This window comes from Microtus oregoni, unplaced genomic scaffold, assembly GCF_018167655.1.
Source record: "Microtus oregoni isolate MIOR12 unplaced genomic scaffold, Mior012 001238F_ref0000441, whole genome shotgun sequence".
NCBI lineage: Eukaryota > Metazoa > Chordata > Mammalia > Rodentia > Cricetidae > Microtus > Microtus oregoni.
Window position 1 is genome coordinate 4,875 of NW_024545173.1, and position 7,125 is coordinate 11,999.

Sequence of the window (7,125 nt, forward strand, 5' to 3'; positions counted from 1 at the left end):
CTCTGCCTATATCATGTAGGGTAATGCTTAATTTTTCTTCTAGTAGTTTCAGTGTATACAATTTCAGTCTTTGATACACCTGAAGTTAGCTTTATGCAGAGTGCTCTCTCTCTCTCTCTCTCTCTCTCTCTCTCTCTCTCTCTCTCTCTATATATATATATATATATATATGTGTGTGTGTGTGTGTGTGCATGTGTGAGTATTATTTTGTTTTCATTACTGTAGACCTGTAAACCATCTTGAGATCTAGAATGCTAATCCTTCCAACATTGTTCTTTTGGCTATGGATAGTTTTGGGTACTGGATTCCTTTGTGGTTCTGCATGAATTTTTGGATCGGTTTTTCAATGTCTTTGAAAAATTAGATAGGAAATTTGATTGCATTGAATACATATATATATACATATAAGATATGATATGCAATAACATGCTTATGTAGTATAATATATTATATATAACATATTAATTCATATTATAGTATGTATTATTTACATATGCATACTGCATAATACACAGCAGCTCCCAATATTACTAAATGAATAAAGAGGTGTTGAAGAGGCAAATATGGAGAAGCAAAATAGTTTTTTGTTCTGTTTTGTTTGCTTGCTTAATTGTTTTTTGTTTGTTTTTAATTAAAAGTGGTATTATTTGTATTATTATTATTTATTTATGTTTTTCTGTTTTGTCTTTATCTTATTTTTGTTATTTCTTTTCTTAGTTTTCCTTTAGGGAGACACTACAGTCATATCCCTTAAGGGGCAGATCTGGGGAACCTTCAAGATGGGTGCAATTGAGGTGCATGGTGTGAAACTTCCAAAGAATCTATTTAAAGGTTTTTAAATAAACACAAATAAGATAAAACACAATTTTATGCAAAATGGTTATTTTCACAATTTTGTATATAATGTTCATTTTCTCAATATTAACTCTACTAACCCATGAAGGCAGATCATCTTTCATTTTCTAGTGTGTTTATCTCTTTCCTTAAAGGTTTAAAGTCTTCATTATGAAAGTCTATCACCTCTTTGATTAGGATTATTCCTAGATACTTCATTCTTTGAGGCTGTTATGAATATGACTGCATCAATGATCCCTCTCTCTGTATATTTTGTTGGCCATGTATAGAAAAGCTATCAATTTCATGGCAGTTGTTTTGAAGGCATAAATAGGTCATGGAGAGAGGCTGAGACTTTACATGACATGTCTAGTCAGAATCCGTCTACAGAGGTGAGGAGTGGCCAATGATAAAGTTCCAGCCTCAGTTTCAATGGGGAACCTATGATATTGGAGATACCATGAATATGAGACAGCTCCTAAGCATATCAGCACATGTGGAATGGAGCCCACCTTAGCCTATGAGATAAACTGTGTGGCAGAGATGGAGAAATTGGATTACTTAAATCCTCTGAAGATAAAAGCCTACAAAATGACTGTGTCCCAGATATTGAACATTGAGCTATAGAATTCCTATTTGTGTTATTGAATTTTTGGAATTGATCTCATTTTTTATCCTGATTCTTCAAATTTGGAATAAAGATATAACTTGCTTTTATTACATTTTAGTTTTCTATGCTCCCACAGTTAAAATTAAAAATACGCTTGGAAATTTAAGGAGGCCTTGGATTTTTAAGTGTTAGAATTTTTAAATACTGTGGGAATTGTAAATTTTTGACCACGTCTTCCAGTGTGATGTTCACAAGAGAGCTTGGAAGATAAGACATATATAGTTTTGTCATGATGTGCTTATGTGTAAAGTTGCCAAAAGTACATTTTTCTGGACTCCTTTAACTGTCAATTTGACATAGCATAAAGTCATATGATGACAGTACCTAAACTGGGGAGTTGCCTTGATCAGAATGGCATGTAGTCATGTCTTTTGGTTACTGTCTTGATTGCTAATTGATAGAAAATGACCCAGCCCTCAGTGGGCACCACCATTCCTTGAACAGATGACTCTGTGTTATATTAGCATAGGTCTGCAAGCAAGCCACTTAGTAGCATTCCTTTTTGCATTCTGCTTCATTTTCTCACTTGAGTTCCTAACTTGAATTCCTTCAATTATGGTATATAACCTATAAGCTGAAATAAACTTTTTCCTCCCCTAAGTTGCCTTTGATCGTGTTTTTTAATTACAGCATCAATAAGGATACTCATTCTTGAATTTCTTTTCAAGATGGTTCTGACACACTTATAAATATTCTACTCATACATAAAGAGTTAGAAGATATATGAACTCTCACAATCACAGCAAAGGAAGTTCCTACCTATCCCGAGTACGTAGATGTCAACCACAACTAGCACAAATATGATTTAAGAATAAACTGCTTAGGCATTGCCTCATGACAAAATTTGCTTCATAAATATAAGGTCAGAATAAAGCTCAGTGTGTACCTGCCCTCCTTTTTGTGTGTGAGTCAGATTCCTAGTTTCTATAACAACTATTAAACTAAGCTGCATGGAATGGAGACTATTTTGATCTTTTTGAAAATCGATTTCAAATGTTTTGACATAATAAAATCTTGAGCATGCTACCTAAATAAAGCAGAAAATAGAAAAGGGCCTGACAATAATTTTTCCCTTAAATCAAAGCATGCTGCCTTCTAGAGAACAATTTCTTTTAAAGATGGAATGGTAACCAGGACGATTGGTTAATGGTAATTGAAGCATTTCGTTTTCCACAGCTAAAATACTCTATCCAGAGAAATAAGGAAAACACCGGTGTAATAAAAGAGCAGAAATTTTTATTCTTCTATTCAGAGAACCATTAAATGATAAGAGTAGAGCACTTATTCTCATAGTAAGCACATACTAGAATAGAAAATGTCTGCCCAATAATATTTTCATAGCCATAGAACTCAAGAACAATATGAAGGGTCAGAACATAGGAAAAAGTGTAAAGCAGATATATTTTTGTTTTGTTGGTAGACATAAACAGAGTCTGAATATTTTTTTCATTGTTTAAGGTGACTCATTTCCTTTTTTCTTGAGCCTAAATCTCATCTATCCTAGGCTTGTTGTGAACTTGCTACGTAACTGAGGATAACCTTGAACTTCTGATTTCCTATTTGCCCCACCCTTGTGGTTAAATTCTATATACTTGCCACCCATAAACATTTTATATGGTCCTGGGTATTGAGCACAGGGCTTCATGCATGCTATGAAATCACCTAGTTTGACGTAGCAATGGTTTGAGGTAGCTGTACATGAGTAAATAGAAAATTAAAAATGAACTTTTGTGTGGAGAAAAGTACAGAATGATATTTACAGGTTTCAGTAGGAAATATATTACCTCTGGAAAATTTCAATTGTAGAATTCAGAAGAAACAATTTGGAAAATTACAGTGTCTTCATTAGCATAGAAAAAGAAAAGTAGCAAGGGGAAAACAGAAAACATATGAATAAAGAGAAAAATGTGTTGATATTCTGTTTGTATTGTAACAAATAAAGCTTGCCTGAAGATCAGAGTTCAGAACTAGACACACTAGTCAGCCATAGAGTCCAGGCAGTGGTGCTGCATGTCTTTAAACCCAACATGTGGGAGACAGAGGTACTCTGTGAGTTCAAGGCCACCCTGGACTACAGGAATTTGATCCAGTCTAAAAGAGAGAGTCAGGCAATGGTGGCTCTCATCTTTAATCCCAGTATTTGGGAGTCACACACCTTTAATCCCAGCATTTGGGAGGTGGAGACAGGAAGGAATATGGCTGGGTGGAGAGAAGAATATAAGGTGAGAGGAAACAGGAGCTCAGGATTCAGTCTGATGTTTCATAGAGACGGCATTCAGTCTGAGGCCTTGTGGAGACAAGATACCCCATTCAGTCTGAGGATTTTGTAGAGGTAAGAAGTAGTGGCTGGCTGTTCAGCTTCTCTGATTTTACAGCTTTCACCCCTAATATCTGACTCTGGGTATTATTATTAAGATCAATTAGATTCATGCTACAGGAAAATGAAAATAAAAAGGTACAAGATTGAAACAAAATAGATGTAAGTAAACTCTAGAATGATCTGCAGAAGATTAAAAATAAACTAACAACTAAAATACTCACTGAGATCCAGAAATGTGATGCATGCCTATAATTCCAGCACTCCTGAGGCAGTAGTAGGAAGATTACTGGAAATCAAAGGCAAGCCTGGCCCACCTAGACTATTCCATGTCAACTGCAGCTGAAGAGTGATAACCATAACAGTATAATAACACGTGACATGTTTTAAAGCAAGGTATAAATCCATCGATAATTTAACAGAATAAATAGCATGATACATAACCACAAGAAGATGAATAAAGAAAGGAAAAAGAAAATATAAATAGAAGGAAGTTATAAATACTTTAAAAACTAACAAGTAATTTTTTTATTTAAATATGTAATGTATTTCCCTCATACGAGAATGCATATGCTATAAAATAGCTGTATATCATTTTAAAGAATATACCACATAATATGTTACACATTCAAGGTAAATAAGTTTCATAATCCATTATATGAAAGAACAAATCTTTAATATAGTTTGTTCTAATTTTCTTTCTATTGCTTTGATAAAGACCATGACCAAAATAAGATGATTTAGCTTTCATATCCCAATCACAGTTCAGTTTGAAGGAACGCCGGGGCCAGAACTCAAGCAGGTTAAGAACCTGGAGGTAGGAATAGAAGCCAAAGACATGAAAGAACACTGCTTGTTATCTTGCATACCATTGCTTGATCAACCTACTTTCTTACAAAACCCAGAAATACCTACCCAAGAGTGGTACTACCCCAAGTGAGCTGGATTCTCCAAGATAAATTAATCAAGAAAATGATGAGATTTTCTCAACTGATGTCTCCTCTTCCCAGATGACCTTAGCATGTGTTAAATTAACCAAAACCTATCCAACAGACTTCAAGAAAAAGATATTCTATCTAGGAGAGGGCCCCAGTTAAATTTTCACTTCTGTGTTAGCACATCTATTGGTATTTTTTTATGGAAAATAGATTCTTCTCTCATACAACAGATCCTGACCACATTTTCCCCCTCTCTCCAATCCTTCCCACTCCCTCAATCTCACCTCTTTCTCAGACCCACTCTCTGTCCATTTCCTTTCAGAAAAGAGCAGGCCTCCAGTTTTCATCATTCATTTTGTGTTTAGGTATCCATATTATTGATTGAGGTATCATACATGTAACTTCCCTGTTATTTCTAGAAGATATTATCTCACAGGAGCATTCTAGTTCTCTGGCTATTATAATCTTTCTGTTCACTTTTCTGCAATGTCTGCTAAGTCTTATGTGAAAATGTGCATTGTACTGTAGATGTATCTATTTGGTCTGGACACCTCATAATCAACAGGTCTCTGCATTTTGACAAGCTGCGAGTTTTGGTAATGATCTCCACCTACTTCAAAAAGAAGTTTATTTGATGAGAGGTGATAACCAAACTTAACTATGGATATAAATATAAGCTTTAGAAGGAGTTGGCAGTAGTAGGTTCATAGTAGTAAGTTCTTTTTTCAGATTCTCTAAGACCCATGACCTCACTAACCCTAGGTAGTTGACTACTGAAAGAGGAAGAATTAGTCTTTTGAATGAACGAGGCCTTTAACTGTTTATCATCTCCAGAATCATATACATACCAGCAACACTAAATTGATTCATCTAGTTACATTGGTATATTTAGGCATATTTATGTATATATGTAATAATAATTAAAGAAAATAGGACAAATTTGAGAGGGAGTGAGGGGATCGTAGGCATGGTTGTAGGAGGAACACATGGAAAAAGTTGGAGAGAGGAAAAGGAAGCAAGGAAATGCAATTATATTTTAGTTTGAAAACGTACTTTGGGCAGTAGTCGAGGCTGGGAAATTCTTGTGGAGGTCCGAGTGAAAGCCGGTGTGATTGGTTGCAACAGAAGGAATCATGGCTGCCAAAGAGTTTGAGTCCATTGTAAAGTTCGGCCTAACCTTAGCAGTTGCAGGAGGCGTGATGAACTCTGTCTTATATAATGTGGATGCTGGGCACAGAGCTGTAATCTTTGATGGATTCTGTGGAGTACAGGACAGTGTGGTAGGGGGAGGGACTCATTTTCTCATCTTTGACTGCCACTGGCAACCACAAAATGTACCAGTCATCACTGGTAGCAAAGATTTACAGAATGTCATCACACTACCCATCCTCTTCCAGCCGGTGGCCAGCCAGCTTCCTCATATCTACACCAGAATCGACTAGGATTATGATGAGCAGTGCTGCCTTCCATCACACCAGAGAGATCCTAAAGTCGGTCAGTAGCGGCTCGCTTTGAAGCTGGAGAATTGATCAGGCAGCGAGAGCTGGTCTCCAGGCAGGTGAGTGATGACCTCACAGAGAGAGCACCAACGTTTGGGCTCATCCTGGATGACGTGTCCTTGACATAGCTGACCTTCGGGAAGGAGTTCACAGAAGCAGTGGAAGCCAAACGGGTGGTTCAGCAGGAAGCAGAGGGGGGCAGATTTGTGTGGAAAAGGCTGGGCAGCAGACAAAGGCAGCCATCATCTTTGCTGAGGGTGACTCCAAGGCAGCAGAGCTGATCATTAATTCACTGGCCATGGCAGGTGATGGCCTGATTGAGCTGCGGAAGCTGGAAGCAGCTGAGGAACATTGCTTACCAGCTCTCCTGCTCTCGTAACATCACCTACCTGCCAGCGGGGCAGTCGATGCTCCTCCAGCTTCCCCAGTGAGGCCTCCCCAGCTTGCACCTTCTCGGGCCAACCAGGCCATGGCCTTGTTCATTCTTAATACACTTTCCTTCTGCCCTACCTCAGAAATTACTGTGAAATTTCATGATTGGCTTAATGTGAAGGAAATAAAAGCAAAATCACTTTTTAAAAAACGTTTTTCACTGTCATTGCAGTAACTCTTTCTTAGGAATTACTGAAAGAAACACATAGGTCTAAGTTGAAAGTGCATAAATATCTCTTCTGTTTCCCAAACTCATTAAAATGAAGTTGATCATTGGACATACATCCACTCCAACACACTGAATCTTTAGAGAACTCGGTTACTATTACTTGGGAGAAATGTTAAGTAAGCAATACTATTGAACTGCAGAGAAAGCTGGGTATCCACTTGCTCTAAGCAGACACAGGATGATCATATAGAATAACATGCTATAAA

The 7,125-nt window shown here is 37.0% G+C and overlaps 1 pseudogene; it reads left to right on the plus strand.

The window, feature by feature from the left end:
- The first annotated feature begins 5,892 nt into the window (after positions 1 to 5,892).
- Positions 5,893 to 6,689, plus strand: LOC121445832 (annotated as a pseudogene).
- Positions 6,690 to 7,125: the final 436 nt, after the last annotated feature.